We start from the raw sequence: 22,158 nt of genomic DNA, 5'->3' as shown, positions 1-22,158 counted from the left end.
AGGTAAACTCTAGATATCTCTAAAATGTGCCACTGTGTAGTCTAAGTGATAAATCTGTAGTGGAAAAAAAGATAAGCACTGCAAATGTTATTTCTAAACTTTTCTGCTTTGCTTCTGTGTCTTCTGCTCAAAAATATTGCTAAGTCACAGTGAGAGGGGAAAGATGGAGGCACTACAGCAATGATAAACTACATATCTCAGCATTTACCGAGTCTTGGGGTGGTGATGTGGTTGGTATGTTACCTGGAGGCTAGTCACAAACTCCCCTTCTAAGTTCTGTTTCCATGGTTCAAATATAAGGAAGGGCAGTTAAAGTGTTTGTTACCCCAACATTTCATATTCCTGATATGTGTCTGTTATACCGTGTGCTTGTGTGAAAAAGTATCCTGTTCTCTATATATTGCTTCCTTTGTGTGAAATACCTAGTAATCCTGCCAGTCCACCTTCTTTTCTATTTCAAACTGATCAAGTTAGGCATTAGAGCACATCTGTCCCACTGTGGTCAGTTTTCTGGCTATGCTGGGAGCACAGCCTGCCTGTCCTCCAGTGATCACACTTGTGCTAACATGCTCCTCTTCCATGCACAACTCTTCATGGGAAATCAGTGTATTGCTATTTCTCTGCCTCCTGCTGACACACCCGCTTCAGTCTCCACCCCCACTTCCTATGCAGCTGAGAACAGAAGTCAGGTGATCACTTTTAAAACAAAGAAAAAATGTATTACAAGTATTTATAATGTTTTTTTTATGTACAGACACACTCGTTTTGCTTTTCTATTCTATTTTAAATTGAATGGGTTGTTTTATAAGGTGAGGGTTTACATATACTTTAATCAACAGGCTAGCATATGGAAGGGGCAATGTTATATAACCACCATACTGAATATAACAGACAAAGGAATTATGTCATCATGTGTCCTGAAAGACGAGGATGGAAAGAGAGAGCAGTGCCACTGCTCTTGGGCACAGCGCTGGATCGAAAACGGGCTCAGGCAAGAATTGTGGAGGGGGGAGATGCAGAGAATGCATTAAGGTAGAGAAAACTTTAGCCTTTACAATCACTTTAACCTCTAATCACAATAATCCAGCACTATAATACATCTAGAACTAACCAAAGCAAGAAATTATTTTCTTAATTTTGAAAAACTAAAAATACGTAGGTAAACTAAAATGTTCCTTTATAAACCTGCCTGGAGTTTTTAAAACTACACGTATGCAGGAATATCAAAATGTACTAGCAGCTTGAAAACATTATTCATTGGGAGAAGCATTTCAAATATTTCCATTCTTTTAAAGTTCAAATTATACCATGCAGCACTATCGCTGCACAGATAATATGGTCAATAAACGTGTTCTGCCTTTCATCCTGCGCCAAGCCATTGTAAGGAGTGTTTTGATAAGGTTTTATAACTCCCATCAGCTGCCCAGCAATCGTGAACAAGGTTTAAAGGCTACATTTTCATTTTGGTTTAGTGAACAAGCCGTCCTTGACTGTATAAAATGAAAGAAACACAACTTTCTCTCTCAGTGACAGGTGTCATGCCACACTGTAAAGAGGCCCTGTCACCTTGTAGAAAACATATTCTACAAAACAGAATGGTAGAGAAGCAGACAGTGGACTTTTTTTTACCACTTGAGTACCAGCTTGTGTACACCCCTTCATTACCAGGCCATTTTTCAGTACTATGAAAGTTCGACTGACAATTACTTGATCATGCAACACTGTACCCAAATTAATTTTAAATCATTTTTTTGAAACACATGGAGCTTTCTTTTGGTGGTATTTAATATATGATGTTTTTTGGGGTTTTTTTTCGCTATATAAAGGAAAATAGACCAATATGTGTTCACCCAACCATTGACCATCAGTGGTGCTTTAAATATCCCCCCGCACATACATTTAAAAATGTATTGGTGGACAGTGGCACTTTAAGAATACCCCACCTTCAATCTGATGATCATCATTCCTGTTGCGTTTACAACCTTTTCACAGAGGAATTGATTGTGAAAGGGCTGAATGTTTGAAAACACTACTAGTGTTTTCACTTTTGATGGCTGTGATTGGTTCACAGAAATCACAGAGTAAGGGGTCAATCTGTTCATTGTGACTGTGATCTGGGCTGTCCAAATACTTTTGTTTTAAATAGGACAAGTGATTCATTGTAACTCTGTGGAGTTAGGGGCTCAGAAAGCAAAGATATGCTTTACTAATCCACCAATCCTCTGAAAGAAAGACCAGTCCCTGTCACTCCTGCCCCCCTGCACATTAGCGGTCTTGTGAATGGACTGTTCCTTACATCATCACGCCCATAGACCATCTCCAGACGTGAAGATGGCAGGAACAGTCCAAAGTGTGGTTTTCTGGAGAATTGGAGGAATGGGTAAGTACAGCTTTTCCCTGAGCTCCTGGACAAAACGAGCACTTAACTCGTTCAATGTGAATATAGACCCTCTGCATGGGAGAATAAAAGCATTGACCGGAGTTCTGCTTTAAGGAACATTCCCTATACATGATCATTTATGCCCAATCTGATTTTACTAGAAAAACATTTCATTACATAGCTAAAAGCATAAGACAAGTAAAATGCCAGTCTAGGTATCCACTTTACACAGTACCATACAATGAAGTTATCAGATACAGGAAAAGATGGTCTATCGGCCACGATCAGATGTATGACAAATCAACGCATATGCTATATATATATAACCACAGAAAGATTATATAGAAAAACCTTTCCCCATCACCACCACAAAGGAGGTATAAAGGGAGAACCAGAATAAGCTCCATAACCCCATGCTAGATCACCATAACCATGCAGACTTACAGCAAAAAGAAATAAGGAAAAAGAAAAGATAAAAAAGGGGGTAGGGGAGGACAAGCCAGGAAATGGCCCCCAAGGGGGCACAGCCTGATAATGAGATATCGAACAGGTCAAGACATCAAATTTTGAGAAGATCATGTAGTTCTTGGGACTCCCTATATACCTACCAAGAGAGCTAGATTTGACGACATTGATCATAGGTTCCCAGTTCCTGAAGCCATTCCATACATTTAATATGGTCCATCTCTGTAACCCATTCAAGAAGGATAGGAACCTGTGCTGACCGCCAATGGCATGGGAGAACACAAGACAATTTACTGGAGAGTTATGGCAATAGACCCAGGGTAGTTAGATCCATGCACACCTGCTGTGGCCATTAGGAAGAGTTCTTGTTCCCCCACTGTATTGTATATGTATTCTATAATATGGAGGAACACACAAATATGGATGTGGAAGCCTCAAGGGCTTTTTCACACGATCTTTACTCTCTGAAGCAAAGCATCATGGCCGTGGCATGTGTACACCCTCAGCTGCTGCCTCTGAGGTTGGGGGGGGGGGGGGGGGACACAAAAAATGCAGGGTTTTGCACCCACTCAACAGCTAGTGTGAACAAACCCTAAAAACTCTACTTGGACAGGAACAGTGACATCTCACTGCCTAAGTATCTAACACATTTAAGAAAGAAGAGACTGACTCAGTCCACCAGCTCCACCTATCACCACAATATCGCTTACCTTTCAGTAATTTCAAAACTCTAAAAAGATATCTTACTCTACACACAGATCTTTTTCAATTCACACAAAAAAAAAAAAAAAAATGTTGCTACTTTCTTAGTTTTTTTAAAAAAAGCAATGTGAAAGATGATACAACTTCTCGTTTATTTTACTATACAAATTAAACGCCACAGATGCCACATTTTACACAACGTTCAGCTATGTGAAATAGGAAACTGTAATGGGCAAAGTCCATGTTCTCATTTCATGCGAAATTATAGCAGTAAAAACAGCTGATCACATTTCCTGACATCCAGTGAAGGCAGCTATTGTTTAAGCTTCACTCAGCCATTTCTACAGTACTGAAGCAGAACAGTAGGCAAACAACTTAAACAGTGTTTAAGTGACTGGTATCTATATTACCTTCCAATGGATTTTTAATTCTGTTCAGCCAGTCTTATGATTCACACACGCCTGTATTTTGTTTTCTTCTTTTACATCAGAGCCTGCACTGTGGATCACGTGTGCAATGCTCTGGCTCTTACAGACTCTTCCTGTTCAGGTCTATACTATGGTATGGACCATCAATTACAGAGCTGGAAGAAGTATCAATGGACTATGAGTGCAGTGATGTCACCACACTTATGTTCCATTGAGAACTACAGTCCCTCTGCTGCCAGGCAGATAGAACTTGTAGTTTTTCCATCTCAGATACTGTATCTGTGAATGAATGAAGCAGCTGTGCATCCAGAGCCAGGCACAGCCACAACAAATTCAAATTTGACAGGAGCCAGCAGACAGAAGTACCCCCAATTTTGTAATGTAGTGGTCTTAGGATGCCAATCCATTCATCATGTATATTCTATTCATTACAAATCAATGATTTCACTGAGAATGTAGCCTATAAAGTCAGTAGACACCAGTTACACCACCAAGAATACAGCCTAATCAGTCTCTAGAACAGGGTTTCTCAGCTAGGGTTCCTCTAGTGTTTACTAGGGGTTCCTTGAGCAATTAATTTCTGCCTCTCAGATAAGTTTCCACTGACACTATTGATCTTTTTAGCTTTCTGTAAGAGAGTAATCCTTCCTAATGACAAGTATAAGGAGCATTCTTCACATTGTCCATCACACTCTTGTATCATGAGGTGTAGATATAGTAATTTTTAGCAGGGGTTCCCTGAGACCAGAAAGTTGTTTTAAGGGTTCCTCTGTATTGGAAAGGTTGAGAAAGCCACTCTAGAAACAGGTGACATCAACAAGAATGCAGCCTACTTATTTACTAGAATCCAGTGACAACACTGAGAATGATATCTATCCATTTATTACAGACTGATGAGATCACTGAGAGTGCAGACTATCCATTTGCTAGAGACCAATGACATCACTAAAAATTTAGCCTATCCAAACATTACATTCCAGTGACATCACCAAGAATGGTGCCCATCCATTCAGTGAAGACTGATGAGATCATAGGGAATACAGCCTATCCATTCACTAGAGACCAGCGACATAATTGAAAATATAACTGATCCATTCACTGAGAAGGTAAATTCCAGAATCACGTTGTAACAAACTACGAATATCTGCATTCCTCTTTCCCCCAATGCTTTCTGTTCATCATGCTCTATAAGATGGTACCGCGTGCCTTTAATGCAAATATTAAACATATATGAGGAATCAAAATGAAGCATTTGTACTGAAACTAAAATAACATGGCAAAGCATGTTAAATGAAACACAATATTTGTATGCAGCACTAGCACGTTTTTGAACACTACTACCACAAGGAGGCACCAACACACAAATTATATAAACTGCATTTACACTATATTGCTAAAAGTATTGAAATACTCAAACTCATTGGATTCTGGTGTTCCCATAACCTCCATGGCCACAGGTGTATAAAATTAAGCACCTAGGCATGCAGACTGCTTCTACAAACATTTGTGAAAGAATGGGTCACTCTCAGGAGCTCCATCCATGAAATTTTCTTGCTACAAAATATTCCACGGTCAACTGTTAGTGGTATTATAACAAAGTGGAAGCAACTGGGAACAACAGCAACTCAGCCATGAAGTGGTAGGCCACTTAAAATGATAGAGCGGGGTCAGCACATGCTGAAGTGCACAGGGCGCAGAAGTCGCCAACTGTCTGCAGAGTCAATAGCTAAAGACCTCCAAACTTTGTGTGGTCTTCAGATTAGCACAACAACAGTGCGTAGAGAGAGCTTCATGGAATGGGTTTCCATGGCCAAGCAGCTGCATCCAAGCCTTACATCACCAAGTGCAATGCAAAGCGTTGGATGAAGTGGTGTAAAGCACAATGTCACTGGACTCTAGAGCAGTGGAGATGTGCTCTCTGGAGTGATGAATCACTCTTCTCCATCTGGCAATCCGATGGATGTTTCTGGGTTTGGCAGTTGCCAAGAGAATGGTACTTGTCTGACTGCACTCTGCCAAGTGTAAAGTGTAGTGGAGGGGGGATTATGGTGTGGGGTTGTTTTTCAGGAGATGGGCTAGACCCCTTAGTTCCAGTGAAGGGAGCTCTTAAAGAGTCAACATACCAAGATATTTTGGACAATTTCATGCTCCAAACTTTGTGGGAACCGTTTGAGGATGGCCTCTTTCTGTTCCAACATGGCACAAAGCAAGGTCCATAAAGACATGGATGAGCTAATTTTGGGTGGAGGAACTTGACTGACCTGCACAGAGCCCTGACTTCAACCCGATAGAACACCTTTGGGATGAATTTGAGCGCAGACTTCTCGTCCGACATGAGTGCCTGACCTCACAAATGCGCTTCTGGAAGAACGTGTTGAAACTGTTATAGCTGCAAAGGGTGGGCCAACTCAGTACTGAACCCTAGGGACTAAGACTGGGATGCCATTAAATATTCATATTCATATATTCATGTGCATGTAAAGGCACGCATCCCAATACGTTTGGCAATTTAATGTATCTCATACTGCAGGATACAGGGGCAGCATGTGACAGCCTAGCTTGGCAGTCCAACTGACTGAGGTTTAAACAGGGATTCTTCTGTTCGCTCCGGTGAGCAGAAAAGCAGGATAGTAAAAGGAAGTATTAGATGCTGTAGGGGCTTGTGCTAAAGTGAACTTATTGTTTTGGACAAAGCAAAGGTTCACTTCAAATCCCGTTGTGATATGAAACACTGCACCACCTGCATCCCTTCAGATGTGTAAAAAATCCATGTGTAGTAAACATCAGGGCATTGCTGGGAGTGCTTTGTTGCATACAAAAGGCTGCCTTTCATTTGAATGTCAAATTTGTACAGACTTTTTCATTGTCCTAATAAAACTGAAAAAAATAAAATAAGAGTGAAAGTAGAAATGCTAACAAAAGCAACTTACAGTATACGAACAAATATAAAGCAAAAAAATAATGTGCGCAATCTTCAAGCTCTGTATCCAAATCACCACTTCTTGCTGCAGCTGGCAATATTATTATTATTATACAGGATTTATATAGCGCCAACAGTTTGCTCAGTGCTTTACAATATAAAGGGAGACAATACAGCAACAATACAGTTCAAAACAAGAGGGATAGGAGGGCACACTATCATCTATATGTGTACTAAATTCAATTGCAAAGCTGCAATTATATTTAATATAGATCCCCCCCTAACATAGTATCCAAATCCCCCTGTTACCATACAAAAAAAAAGTATACCAACAAAACAACTTTTGTGTGAAATACCAATCTATGTACATGTTACTACAAATATTGTGATTAAACTAATAGAAGTCTAATTGCCAACAAAGCCCTGTTATTATTGTGTGCCACATTCATGAATGTAGCCCATTTTGTGATCCACCATCAACAGCTCCAAATTCTCACCTTATTATTTAAACTATGGGTACAATAGGTCAGAATGTGCCTTCCTCTTTAAGGTGCAGATGGATGATGCACTGTCATCCACAATCTTCTACCAGATACATACAGTGGGGATCGAAAGTTTGGGCACCCCAGCTAAAAATTTGTATTAATGTGCATAAAGAAGCCAAGGAAAGATGGAAAAATCTCCAAAAGGCATCAAATTACAGATTAGACATTCTTATAATATGTCAACAAAAGTTACATTTTATTTCCATCATTTACACTTTCAAAATAACAGAAAACAAAAAAATGGCATCTGCAAAAGTTTGGGCACCCTGCAGAGTTAATATCTTGTACTGCCCCCTTTGGCAAGTATCACAGCTTGTAAACGCTTTTTGTAGCCAGCCAAGAGTCTTTCAATTCTTGTTTGAGGTATCTTTGCCCATTCTTCCTTACAAAAGTCTTCCAGTTCTTTGAGATTTCTGGGCTGTCTGTCACGCACTGCTCTTTTAATGTCTATCCATAGATTTTCAATTATGTTGAGGTCAGGAGATTGTGAAGGCCATGGAAAAACCTTCAGTTTACACCTCTTGATGTAATCCCCCGTGGATTTTGAGGTGTGTTTAGGATCATTATCCATTTGTAGAAGCCATCCTCTCTTTAACTTCAGCTTTTTCACAGATGGCATCAAGTTACCATCCAAAATTTGCTGAAATTTTATTGAATCCATTTTTCCTTCTACTCGTGAGATGTTCCCTGTGCCACTGGCTGCAACACAACCCCAAAGCATGATTGATCCAACCCCATGCTTAACAGTTGGACAGAGGTTCTTTTCATTAAATTCTGTGCCCCTTCTTCTCCAAACATACCTTTGCTCATTCCGGCCAAAAAGTTCAATTTTAACCTCATCGGGCTTGTCTATATGTTCATTTGCAAAGTTCAAATGATGATTTTTGTGGTGAGGACGTAGAAGAGGTTTTCTTCTGATGACTCTTCCATGAAGACCATATTTGTACAAGTATCTCTTTATAGTGGAATAGTGTACCACAACTCCAGTGTCTGCCAGATATTTCTGGAGGGATCGTGCAGTCAAACGTGGGTTTTGAATTGTTTTTCTCACAATCCTGCGAGCTGTTCTGTCTGATATTTTTCTTGGTCTTTCAGATCTTGCTTTAACTTCCACTGTTCCTGATGACTGCCATTTCTTAATTACATTCCGAACAGAGGATATTGACATCTGAAAACGCTTTGCTATCTTCTTATAGCCTTCTCCAGCTTTGTGAGCGTCAACTATTTTCAGTTTCACTTTTCTAGACAACTGCTTAGAAGAACCCATGGTGCTGATTGTTGGGGCAAGGTCAGATGAGTCTGGGCATTTAAAACCTTTGAGATTGACATAACCTGGTCTTCCCAAACGATGATTGAGAACAATCCATGACACTGGCAGGTCTCAGCTGGGCAAAGGGGGCAGTGCATGCTATAAATTCTGCAGGGTGCCCAAACTTTTGCAGACGCCATTTTTTTGTTTTCTGTTATTTTGAAAGTGTAAATGATGGAAATAAAATGTAACTTTTGTTGACATATTATAAGAATGTCTAATCTGTAATTTGATGCCTTTTGGAGATTTTTCCACCTTTCCTTGGCTTCTTTATGCACATTAATACAAATTTTTAGCTGGGGTGCCCAAACTTTCGATCCCCACTGTATATCCTCTCCTGGTGTTCCTTTACTGCTGCTATTTTTCCAAACATAATGAATTCTTTCTGTATCCTTTTATTATTCATTCCTCATTGACAGGTGACCCTTTAGTGTTGCATCTGGCAATCTCTTGATTTCTATACAGGTAAGCTGGGTGTGCTTCTTTGTTCTTGTCAGCTGCCCTATCTGGAGATCTGCAAGTTCCACATTTTGCCGAGTATCAATCACCTTGGCCTAATTCCAGGTCTTTCTGAAGTTCTCCAAAAGTGGTCCTTGGCTCTTGGACAACTCTTCTGATAATTATTTTCACTCCTCAGAAATCTTGCAAGGAGCACCTGGTCTTGGCTGGTTTATAGTGAAATGATGTTCTTTCCACCTCCAGATTGTGGCCCCAACAGTGATAACTGGAACATTCAGAAGTTTAGAAATCCTTCTGTAACAAATGCCATCAGTATGTTTTGCAACAATAAGGTTGCAAAGGTCTTGAGAGAGTTCTTTCCTTTTATCCATCACGAGATGTTTCTTGTGTGACACCTTGGTGATGAGACACCTTTTTTTAGGCCATCAGTTGAGACTGAACCAGCTGATATTAATTTGCACTGACAAGGGGCAGGATTGCTTTCTAATTACTGATAGATTTCAGCTGGTGTCATGGCTTTCCATGCCTTTTGCACCTCCTTTTCTTCATGTGTTCAATGCTTTTTACCTGTGTCATTCCACTTTATTACACATAACTTAATTTCTGAACTTATTTGTTTTGTTTTTTTTGTATGTATGGATTGTGTGGGTTGTTACAGACATGTGGTGAACATTTCATGTCAATAGCACTTTTTGAAATATATGTACTGAGAAAAATGGTGACATGTTCAATACTTATTTTACCTGCTGTATTTGAAATCAAATCTATTATGTTTTGGCAATAACATGGTGTAGGCTGATTTCTGACAGTCACAGGCTGTATCACAATCCTCCAGCCTGTGTCTTAGAATAAGAGGGAGGTGAAGCCTCCATCAATCTACAGGTACAGTTGCAAGAAAAATGTGAACCCCTTGGGATTACGTGGAGTTTTGCATGAATTGGGCATAAAATGTGTTCTGAACATCATCTAAGTCACAACAATAGAAGAACACAGTCTGCTGAACATAATACTACACAAACATTAGATGTTGCCATGGTTTAATTGCACATAACATGTAAACATTCACAGTGCAGGGAGGAAAAAGTATGTGAACCTCTGGATTTAATAACTGGTTGACCCTCCTTTGGCAGCAATAACCTCAACCAAACATTTCCTGTAGTTGCAGATCAGACCTGCACAACGATCTGGAGTAATTTTGGACCACTCCTCTTCACAAAACTGTTTCAGTGTAGCAATATTCTTGGGATGTCTGGTGTGAATCCCTCTCTTAAGGTCATGCCACAGCATTTCAATCGGGTTGAGGTCAGGACTCTGACTGGGCCACTCCAGAAGGCGTATTCTGTGCTGTTGCAGCCATTGTTTTGTTGAATTACTTGTATGCTTTGGGTCATTGTCCTGTTGCATCACCCATCCTCTGCGGAGCTTCAGTTGGCGGACAGATGGTCGTATGTTTTCTTGCAAAGTGTCTTGATAAACTCTGGAATTCATTTTCCTATCAATGACAACAATCCGTCCAGGCCCTGAGGCAGCAAAGCAGCCCCAAACCATGATGCTCCCTCCGTCATGTTTTACAGTGGGGATGAGGTTTTGATGTTGGTGTGCTGTGCCTTTTTTTCTCCACACATAGTGTTGTGTGTTCTTCCCAAACAACTCAATCTTGGTTTCATCTGTCCACAGTATATTTTGCCAGTATTGCTGTGGAACATCCAGGTGCTCTTTTGCAAACTTCAAACATACTGCAATATTCTTTTTGGACAGCAATGGCTTCCTCCGTGGTGTCCTCCCATGTACTCCATTCTTGTTTAATGTTTTCCTTATTGTAGATGTGTCAACAAAAATGTTAGCATGTGCCAGAGATTTCTGTAGGTCTTTAGCTGACACTATGGGATTCTTCTTTACCTCATGCAGCATTCTGCACTGTGCTCTTGCAGTCATTTTTACAGGACGACCACGCCTAGGGAGAGTAGCAACAGTGCTAAACTTTCTCCATTTGTAGACAGTCTGTCTTACCGTGGACACATGAACATCAAGGCTTTTGGAGATACTTTTGTAACCCTTTCCAGCTTCATGCATGTCAACAATTCTTGATCGTAGGTCTTCTGGGATCTCTTTTCTGCGAGGCATAGTTCACATCAGACGGTGCTTCTTGAAACGAGTAAACCCAAAACAGGTGTGTGTTAAGGGCAGGACAGCTGTCAGCAACACATCCAATATCATCACACTGATTGGAGTCAAGGTTGGCTCACTCCTGGCTCCAATTAGCTCTGAGAAAAGTCATTAAGCTAGGGCCTCACATACTTTTTCCTCCCTGCACTGTGAATGTTTACATGTTATGTGCAATTAAACCATAGCACATTTTATGCCCAATTCATGCAAAACTCCACGTAATCCCAAGGGGTTCAAATACTTTTTCTTGAAACTGTATACCTCGGTTTACGAACGCCTCGGTTAACGTAATTTTCGGTTTACGAATGAAAATAATGCCTCGGTTTATGAATTTTTACAATGTTTTTTCGCAATACGAAGTGTATGTTGATGCCGATATTTAAATGCAATTGCTGTCTTTTTTTTTTCTCTTCAATATAGCTCACAGAATAAGCTATCACTTTCCCAGGAGCTAAAGGATACTTTGTTTCTTTTATCTCAGGAAACTAAAAAGGAAACATTGTTTCTTTTAACTCTGAGAAATAAACTAAAAGGAAACTTTCTTTCTTTTAGCTGGGAGGAAAGTGACAGCTGATTCTCTGAGCTATAGTGAAGCCGGTAATTACATTTAAAAATCGGCACTGACCTATAGTGACAGCGACTTTTTAAAAACTTTTTTCTGACCTTGGAACGGATTAATTGGTTTTCAATGCATTCCTATGGAAAACCGCGTTTCAGTTTATGAATTTTTCGCAATAAGAAATATCCCGGAAAATGCATTAAATTCATAAACTGAGGTACACCTGTATATGTAATATCCTGGCCCCATTGTGTTTAGCTGGTTAGCGGGCATGGAGGAGGAGGGAGGGAGTGGGCTGTCATTTACCACTGTGTATACGCCAACATGTGTGACTCTATAGTCACATGGACTGCTGACATGTAATATGGAGGAAATGCTCAGCACAGAAACTCACTGAAAACTGAGCACATGCAGAGCTGCCAACACTGCTCTGCAAAATCCCTAGCTGCACTGGAATCTTGGACAGAAGGGTGAGATAGAGAACAGCAGGATCAACCTTTTTTTTTTTTTGCAGAATACAGAAAACAAATCTCAGTGACTACTTGAGTATGAAGAGCATGTAACACAGCATTTAATGATAGCTTTTTATGATGCGAGTTTAGTGACACTAGTACCACTGAAGGATATAGGTATTCTCCAAAAATAATATATACACATCCACTACTTAAAGCTCTTGTAATCTTTTATCATGAAAATGTTTCTGTGTTTTTCTGCCTCCTTGAACTCCTGAACCTCTGTTTTTCTCTCTCATTTCTGGTTGTTTAGAATAAAAAGTGCTCATTGGATGGGGTCATGTGCACATCCCTTAGTCCATAGTCCTTAGTCTATCTTGGGAGCAAGCAAGAGCCACTCTCTGACAAGACATCACATCAGCATAAGAAATAAAAAAAAATGGAATTTAGAGATATGGAGGAGGCTGAGAGCAATTTTTGGTGATTAAGAATACATTTTTGTACTTTTTTTGTAAGTTAAAGTGGAGTTCCACCCAAAAGTGGAAGCTCCGCTTGTTTGCCTCCCCCCCCCTCTACTGCCATATTTGGCATCTTCTGGGGGGGAGGGGGAAGCAGATACCTGGTTTTGACAGGTACCCACTCCCACATCCATCCGGCTCAGCTCACTGTGGTGAAGAGAGTCGGAGGTTCGGCCCCCTCTTTCCTCCCGCAGTCTCCTGGAAACCTTCACAGATCCCAGAAGACTGCTGGACCAATCAGAATGTGCAGCGGGACTCGCACATGCACAGTGGGCACCCGGCTGTGAAGCTGCAAGCTGTCATAGCCTGGTGCCCACAGTTGAGATGCTGGGGCGGGGCAGAGAAGAGGGACAGAAAAGACGGTGTGGGTGAGCACGTCGCTGGACCCTGGGACAGGTGAGTGTTTGTTTATTACAAGTTAGCAGTTACAGTTTTTGTAGCTGCTGACTTATAATAAACACAATAATGGCTGGAACTCCGCTTTAAGAATACATTCTTGAATATATATAGTTTTTTCATTCTAGTGTTTAGTGTCACTTTAAATATATGTGATCCCTGTTTTTAAAACTGGCCTCAGGCACAAAACTTTCAATTAAATATATTCTTTATTAGCCACAGTGGATATAAATACATTTTTTGTGCACCAAATGCCTTTGCAAACCCAGATATTACCTTGTTAAAGTGTGACATCATCACTGTGCTGTACATAGCCTATGCAGAAAGCAGAGCTGCCTTCAGAAAACCACAGGAGGGGACACAGACAAGACCAGTCACCCTGCACAAGGAGAGAAAGAGCAGCAGTTATAGGAACAAATGCATCTTGTATTTAGATAAAATTGCTTATCTGGGAGCTCAATGTTAAAGTGGTATTAAACTCAAAAGCAAACCTTTATTATACTGCAACATACCATTTCTTAGATGTGATGGCTGCATTCATTTTCTTTTTAGACTTTCTGTCTTTTATTTTCTGGTCATACAGTCAGTAAGTCTGTTGTTTTTCAAAAGAACATTCTCTCCAGCAGAATGTACCAGTCACACAGAGATGGGAAAAACACTAGCAGGGGTGCTGACATGATCAGCTTTTATTTATTTTTGCTTCAAAAATACTTTATTTCCAAAGGAAAAAAACTGCTGCAACTTCTTAGAAAGTAAGTTACTTCTTTTGGGCCCTGCTCACACTTGAGTTCTTGCGATCTCATGCAGAATCACCGCGATTCTGTCTGCGATCCCAAAATGCTCTGCACAACTGAAAAATTGCACCATGCAATTCTTTTTCTTTGGCACCAAAACGCGGTGGGCTTCTACCATGATTGTTGCATGATGAATTGTGCTGTAATCATGGCAGAACTACACCACTCTTTGGTGCCACTGAAAATGAAGGGCCCCAAACAGGAGTGATGCGATTTGTCATTTGTGCAGAGCATTTTCAGGCAGAATCACCAACCACAAATGCTCAAATGCTGCTATCCAAAGATTCCCCTGTGCTCCTTCATCCAGAGTAGGGGCACTCTAATACAGGAGGTGTATTACTGGCCAGACCACCAAGTGAAAACAGAAGGAAAAAGCCTAAGAAAAGAAAACGAATGCAGCCACCACATCCAATGATTGCTAAGCTGCAATATATAAAATTTTTAGTCTTGGGTTTAAATACTGCTTAAGGAAATGCTAGTTAGCAGTATGGATGGGTGAAGAGCAATGTGCAGATGGCTTCTTTAAAAATTATAAGCATTAACATGTGGTCACATCTCTCCAGCACCTCTTGTGTTTTATATACACTGCTCAAAAAAATTAAAGGAACACTTTGAAAACACATCAGATCTCAATGGGGAAAAATATCATGCTGGATATCTGTACCGATATGGACTGAGTAATGTGTTAGGAACATAAGGATGACCATCGTTTTGATGGAAATGAAAAATCAACCTACAGAGGACTGAATAACAAAGACACCCGAAAATCAAAATGAAAAAATGATGCAGAAGGCGAGTCCATTTTGCTGAAATATAATTGCAGCAACTCAAAATGGTCCTCAGTAGTTTGTATGGCCCCCACGTACTTGTATGCATGGTTGACAAAATTGGGGCATGCTCCTAATAAGGTGATGGATGGTGTCCTGGGGTATTTCCTCCCAGATCTGGAGTAGGGCATCACTGAGCTCCTGAACAGTCTGAGGTGCAACCTGGCGACGTCGGATGGACTGAAACATGACATCCCAGAGGTGTTCTATTGGATTTAGATCAGGCGGGCGTGGGGGCCATTCAATGGTATCAATTCCTTCATCCTCTAGGGACTGCCTGCATACTCTCGCCACATGAGGCCGGGCATTGCCGTGCACCAGGAGGAATCCAGGACCCACTGCACCAGCGTAGGGTCTGACAATGGGTCCAAGGATTTCATCCCGATACCTAATGGCAGTCAGGGTGCCATTGTCTAGTCTGTAGATGTCTGTTCGTCCCTCCATGGATATGCCTCCCCAGACCATCACCGATCCACCACCAAAACGGTTATGCTGAACGATGTTACAGGCAGCATAATGTTCTCCACGGCTTCTCCAGATCCTTTCACGTCGGCCACATGTGCTCAGGGTGAACCTGCCCTCATCTGTGAAAAGCACAGGGCACCAGTGGCGGATCTGCTAATTCTGGTGTTCAAACGTAAATACCAATCAAGCTCTATGGTGCTGGGCAGTGAGCACAGGGCCCACTAGAGGACGTCGGTCCCTCATTCCACCATCATGAAGTCTGTTTCTGATGGTTTGGTCAGAGACATCCACACCAGTGGCCTAATGGAGGTCAATTTGTAGGACTCTGGCAGTGCTCATCCTGTTCCTCCTTGCACAAAGGAGCAGATACTGGTCCTGCTGATTGGTTAAGGACCTTCTACGGCCCTGTCCAGCTCTCCTAGAGTAACTGCATGTGTCCTGGAATCTCCTCCATGCTCTTGAGACTGTGCTGGGAGACACAGCTAACCTTCTGGCAATGGCATGTATTGATGTGCCATCCTGGAGGAGTTGGACTGCCTGTGCAACCTCTGTAGGGTCCAGGTATCGCCTCATGCTACCAGTAGTGACACTGACCCTAGCCAAATGGAAAACTAGTGAAAAGCAGTCAGAAAATGAGATGAGTAGGGAAAAAATGTCAGTGGCCTCCACCTGTAAAACCATTCCTGTTTTGGGGGTCATCTCATTATTGACCATCCAGTTCATTAACACCAAAGCAGCTGAAACTGATTAACAACCCCCTCTACTACTTACCTCTGTTACTTACTTAACTGACCAGATCAATATCCCAGGAGTTTAATTGACTTGATGCTATATTCTGATTAAAAATGTATTAATTTTTTTGAACAGTGTATATATATATACAGTCAGGTCCATAAATATTGGGACATCGACACAATTCTAACATTTTTGGCTCTATACACCACCACAATGGATTTGAAATGAAACGAACAAGATGTGCTTTAACTGCAGACTGTCAGCTTTAATTTGACGGTATTTACATCCAAATCAGGTGAACGGTGTAGGAATTACAACAGTTTGCATATGTGCCTCCCACTTATTAAGGAACCAAAAGTAATGGGACAGAATAATAATCATAAATCAAACTTTCACTTTTTAATACTTGGTTGCAAATCCTTTGCAGTCAATTACAGCCTGAAGTCTGGAACGCATAGACATCACCAGACGCTGGGTTTCATCCCTGGTGATGCTCTGCCAGGCCTCTACTGCAACTGTCTTCAGTTCCTGCTTGTTCTTGGGGCATTTTCCCTTCAGTTTTGTCTTCAGCAAGTGAAATGCATGCTCAATCGGATTCAGGTCAGGTGATTGACTTGGCCATTGCATAACATTCCACTTCTTTCCCTTAAAAAACTCTTTGGTTGCTTTTGCAGTATGCTTTGGGTCATTGTCCATCTGCACTGTGAAGCGTCCAATGAGTTCTGATGCATTTGGCTGAATATGAGCAGATAATATTGCCCAAAACACTTCAGAATTCATCCTGCTGCTTTTGTCAGCAGTCACATCATCAATAAATACAAGAGAAGCAGTTCCATTGGCAGCCATACATGCCCACGCCATGACACTACCACCACCATGCTTCACTTATGAGGTGGTATGCTGAGGATCATGAGCAATTCCTTTCCTTCTCCATACTCTTCTCTTCCCATCACTCTGGTACAAGTTGATCTTGGTCTCATCTGTCCATAGGATGTTGTTCCAGAACTTTGTAGGCTTTTTTAGATGTCGTTTGGCAAACTCTAATCTGGCCTTCCTGTTTTTGAGGCTCACCAATGGTTTACATCTTGTGGTGAACCTTCTGTATTCACTCTGGTGAAGTCTTCTCTTGATTATTGACTTTGACACACATACACCTACCTCCTGGAGAGTGTTCTTGATCTGGCCAACTATTGTGAAGGGTGTTTTCTTCACCAGGGAAAGAATTCTTCGGTCATCCACCACAGTTGTTTTCCGTGGTCTTCCGGGTCTTTTGGTGTTGCTGAGCTCACCGGTGCGTTCCTTCTTTTTAAGAATGTTCCAAACAGTTGTTTTGGCCACGCCTAATGTTTTTGCTATCTCTCTGATGGGTTTGTTTTTTCAGCCTAATGATGGCTTGCTTCACTGATAGTGACAGCTCTTTGGATCTCATCTTGAGAGTTGACAGCAACAGATTACAAATGCAAATAGCACACTTGAAATGAACTCTGGACCTTTTATCTGCTCATTGTAATTGGGATAATGAGGAAATAACACACACCTGGCCATGGAACGGCTGAGAAGCCAATTGTCCCATTACTTTTGGTCCCTTAATAAGTGGGAGGCACATAAGCAAACTGTTGTAATTCCTACACCGTTCACCTGATTTGGATGTAAATACCCTCAAATTAAAGCTGACAGTCTGCAGTTAAAGCACATCTTGTTCGTTTCATTTCAAATCCATTGTGGTGGTGTATAGAGCCAAAAATGTTAGAATTGTGTTGATGTCCCAATATTTATGGACCTGACTGTATATATATATATATATATATAAAAAGTGATCACAAGTCCGGGGAACTGAATAGTCTGTTTCTCGAATTCACACTTTTCAGCTTTGGCATAGAGGTGATGTTGGCGTAATCTGCCCAGTATCTTCTTTACATGATCCTTTACGTGATCCTCAATTGAGCTGGAAAAGTCTAGGATGTCACCCAAGTAAACGATGATAAATAGATCAAGATAGTCCCGGAATATATCGTTAACGAAGTGTTGGAATGTTGCTGGGGCATTGCAGAGGCCAAATGGCATCACCAGGTATTCAAAATGCCCAAAGCGTGTTTGAAAGGCCATCTTCCATTCATCCCCTTCACGAATTCTGACTAAATTGTATGCACCTCTCAGATCTAGTTTTGAAAAGACACATGCCCCTCATAGCCTTTGGAACAATTCAGGAATCAGGGGAAGAGGATAGCAATGCTTGACTGTTATCTTATTCAGATCACGATAGTCCACACATGGTCTAACAGTATGATCTTTCTTTTCAACAAAGAAGATGCCAGCTCCTGCTGGTGATGTAGAGGGCTGAATAAATCCTTTTTCCAGGCTTTCATCTATATAACTCCGGAGGACCTCTAGTTCCAATTCGGAGAGGGGGTAAATTCGCCCAAAAGGAATTTCAGCACCGGGCAGAAGTTCAATGGGACAATCGTAGGGACGGTGCGGGGAAAGAGCATTGGCACTCTTCTTGTTGAATACATCCAAGTAGTCATGGTAAGCGGCAGGGACAAGTTTCATCATCTCTGAATCAGGATGGATACTAAGAAGAGGAGTCACTGCGCATGGTTCCTTTGGAATGCAATGATGCTGACAGTATTTGGAAGGGAAGAGGATCTCCCCAGAAAGCCAATCGATGGATGGGTTGTGTGCCCTTAGCCAGGGCATGCCGAGAATGACTGGAAACATTGGTGAGGTTATGACATCCAGACATAGAAATTCCTGATGTCCCGAGGAGGAGTGGCAGAAAATTGGCATAGTCTCTTATGTCACTGGGCCAGAACTGATACCAGAGCCATCAGCCAGATGTCCGAAAATCTTTGTGTCTTAGTACGGAGAGGGATATTGTTTTGATTAGCGAAGGTCGAATCCATAAAGCAGCTACAGGCACCAGAGTCTATAATTGCTAGAACAATAATAGTTCTTTCAGCAAGTTGTAAGTGAAGATGGAAGGAGAGGTGCGTTTGACTCGTTCCTTGGGGGTACATCTTATGGAACCAGCTAGGAGAAAGCTTATGAGGTCTCACTGGACATGTCAGTACATAGTGACCCGCATCACCACAGTAGAGGCAAAGGTTGGAGTTTTGTCGTCGAAGACGTTTAGCAGAGGATAACGGTGGTCTCCAAAAGCACCTTCTAATAGAATTACGATGCCCTCTTTTGCTGGGGAGTATGTCTGATGTGACAGCAGTGGGTGAGGAGACAGGAGTCTCCATTTCTTAGCAAATCAAGACACCCCTGCTAGTTCTTTCATCCCGCCTTTCCCAGATCCGTCGATCGATTTGCATGGCAAGGTTAATTAGGTCCTCTAGCCTGGCTGGTACCCCAACTCGGGCAAGCTCATCTTTCAAGATGTTAGAGAGACCAAGGCGAAACTGATGGCAGAGTGCACACTCGTTCCATTGAGTGTCAGAACTCCATATACGGAACTCAGTGACATATTCCTCTATAGGCCTTTGGCCTTGCTGTAGCTTGCTAAGCATAGATTCTGCAGTCTGATGGTGGAAGGGATCAGCGTAAAGTTGTGACATCGCTGAGAACTTTTCAGGTATCATTGCACCAGTCACGCAGTCAACCAGGCAACATGTTGCTTTCAAAAATCTGGCTTGTATCTTAATGCAGACTTCTGGGAAAATCAGCGAGCCAATCACAGAAGCAGTGCGTGTGTGTAGTTCTGTGTACCATCTTTGTAAAGAACACCTCAAAGTAGCCATATTCCATTGCATTTTACAGAACACTACAGCACTGCAGACTGAAAAGGAAAGGGAAGCCTTAATAATATTCAGTTACAATCTGACTTGAGCCGCAATTGTATACACTATATTATTTTTTTTCATTTGCTACTTTTTTTTCCCATGAAAGTGGAGTTTCCCTTTTAGTAGAGGTTACCTTCAGTGGATCCTGCATGTCACAATGATCAGAAAACAGAGCAATACAGGCAGCTCAAGATTTATGCAGAATTTTATGTAGGTGTTAGTATGTATGTGTCCCATCAGACACATGGAAGGGGGAGACACACAATTACAAAAAAGATTGCCTCTGTGTAGCACAGCACACATTTAGATACTTTTTAAAGAAAACCCCCACACCAGTCTAGAGCAAAACCCACATCATATTTTAGGTTAGTAGGTCATTATGTTACTTATACACTGATGAACCACTGGAGGGCAGTACCACATTACAAAATAAATGAAGGTGTAAGAAAAGCAAAGGGAGTATTATTAACATTAATCCCTATGGGTTAGATAGACACATGCCGCAACCGTACAAACAATGCAGCAAGCGTGATTTTTTTTAAAACACCACTAAAACACATAGACATGCAAGAAACAATCCTGTACTGAGTGAAATATGAGGACTGACCTCCTTATAAGAATACTAGTTACCAGGCTGTAATTGGCAGTGCGGACTCAAAACAAGCAGATCAGAAAGGTCGGAGTGAAGTCAGAAGTCTCTTTTAAAGTGGAACTCTGGCCAAGTAACAAAACAAATGTGCTTCCCCCCAAACCCCACCCATGCATTTACTTGTGTTTTAAAATGGTATTAAACCCAAAACCAAAAACTTATTACCAATTCTTAGTGGTGGTCTTTTTTTAAGCTTTTTTCCCCTATTTTCATCAGGTGTTCCAACCAGCAAGTCTGTTAGTTTTCAGGTTACTTTAAACCGGAACTTAGCCCATGACAAGTTCAGAAAAAATAATGTTCTTTAGCAAGGAACATACAGGTACATTCCACATTATTAACTGTGCCACCAAAATTAGTGTGTGCTGTAGATTTCCTCCAGCATTGCTCCTATTCAGTCTTGCTGGAGGCTGCCATTTTGCAGAAGCCCAGAGCCCCTGAGTAGCAGAAAACCATAAAGTGGAATTAAACCCATCGATTTAAAGGTTTCAAAAAAGTTACATTCCTGAAATGCCAGGACTTCTAACTGTCACATTTGCTTGTGCGCTCAACCAAACTGTCAAACCATCAAATGGCTAGAATCATAACTGATCACATGTGCAGCACCAAGGCAATTGCAGATCAAACAAAAGCAGCTTCCTTGGCTGTAAGGGCTCGTTCACACCATGGTGCAGGGACGTCAGTTTGTCTGCATGCGTACTGCAATGGCATAACAAAATGTGCCCTGTTCACACCACAACACTAGTATCACAAACAGATTGTTTTCTGTGCAGGAATCTGCAATGTATATAAAACTCATTGAAGCATGCATAAAAGAACACTGATGTAAACTGATGTCTCTGCAAGTGAAATCTGCACATCAGTTTCCAACAGTTTTTCTTCAGGTATGGTGTGAATGAGGCCTAAAGGATAGGAGGGTTTAATTCTGCTTTAAGGCTGTCAGCAGATCGACCTCTACAAAATCAACAGTGCCTAAAAATAGAAATCAACTGAGCATGTGCAGAGCAGGGTGAGACCATGTATTACTGGATTATAAACAGTAGAGGCACTTATTTTTAACATTTTACATAGCTATACCTGCAGTAGGGGCCAGCCTGAAGTGATCTAGCAGGACTTCATTTTCTGACTAAGGTTCCACTTCAACAGAACAAGCTGCGAAGACAAAGCAGAAGTTAGGCCTCAAGTACACAGGGCATCTGTCTAGCCCTCTGAACGCCTCAACTCCTGGCAGAAGAAAAGCTGCTTAACCGCCTTCCACCCGCCATATAGTACAATGACGGGCGCAAGGCGGTTCTCTTGTTCTGGGAGGACGTCATATGACGTCATGCCATTCTAACAGCGCATGCACGGCTTCGGGAGCGTGCAGAACGGCAATCGGTGGTGCGCTGTGTCTCTCGGACAGAGCGAATCACCGATCGATGGAAAGAGCGGAAGATGTCAGCTCGGTCATGTGATCAGCTGTGTCCAATCACAGCTGATTGCATGTAAATAGGGAAATGCCGGTTATCGGCATTTCCCTCCTCACGAGCTGTCACGCTGACAGCTCGAGAGGAGAGCCGGTAATCGGCATCCCTCAGAGAGGACATGTACACAGATCATCAGGGCAC

The 22,158-nt window shown here is 41.6% G+C and overlaps 1 long non-coding RNA gene across 1 annotated transcript in view; it reads right to left on the bottom strand.

Moving 5' to 3' along the window:
* LOC149460574 (uncharacterized) overlaps positions 1 to 22,158 on the bottom strand; it is a 36,616-nt gene that overhangs the window by 5,363 nt on the left and 9,095 nt on the right. Inside the window, exons 2-3 of the long non-coding RNA XR_016313044.1 lie at positions 21,629 to 21,703; positions 13,576 to 13,678 (exon numbers count right to left, since the gene is read on the bottom strand). This is a non-coding gene — a long non-coding RNA (uncharacterized LOC149460574). The remainder of the gene's footprint in view (positions 1 to 13,575; positions 13,679 to 21,628; positions 21,704 to 22,158) is intronic.

This window comes from Staurois parvus, unplaced genomic scaffold (assembly GCF_062004578.1).
Source record: "Staurois parvus isolate SC_StPar_1 unplaced genomic scaffold, SC_StPar_1.0 ptg000225l, whole genome shotgun sequence".
Taxonomy (NCBI): Eukaryota; Metazoa; Chordata; class Amphibia; order Anura; family Ranidae; genus Staurois; species Staurois parvus.
Note: the sequence above shows the minus strand (reverse complement) of the source record. Positions and strands in the feature narration are given on the sequence as shown.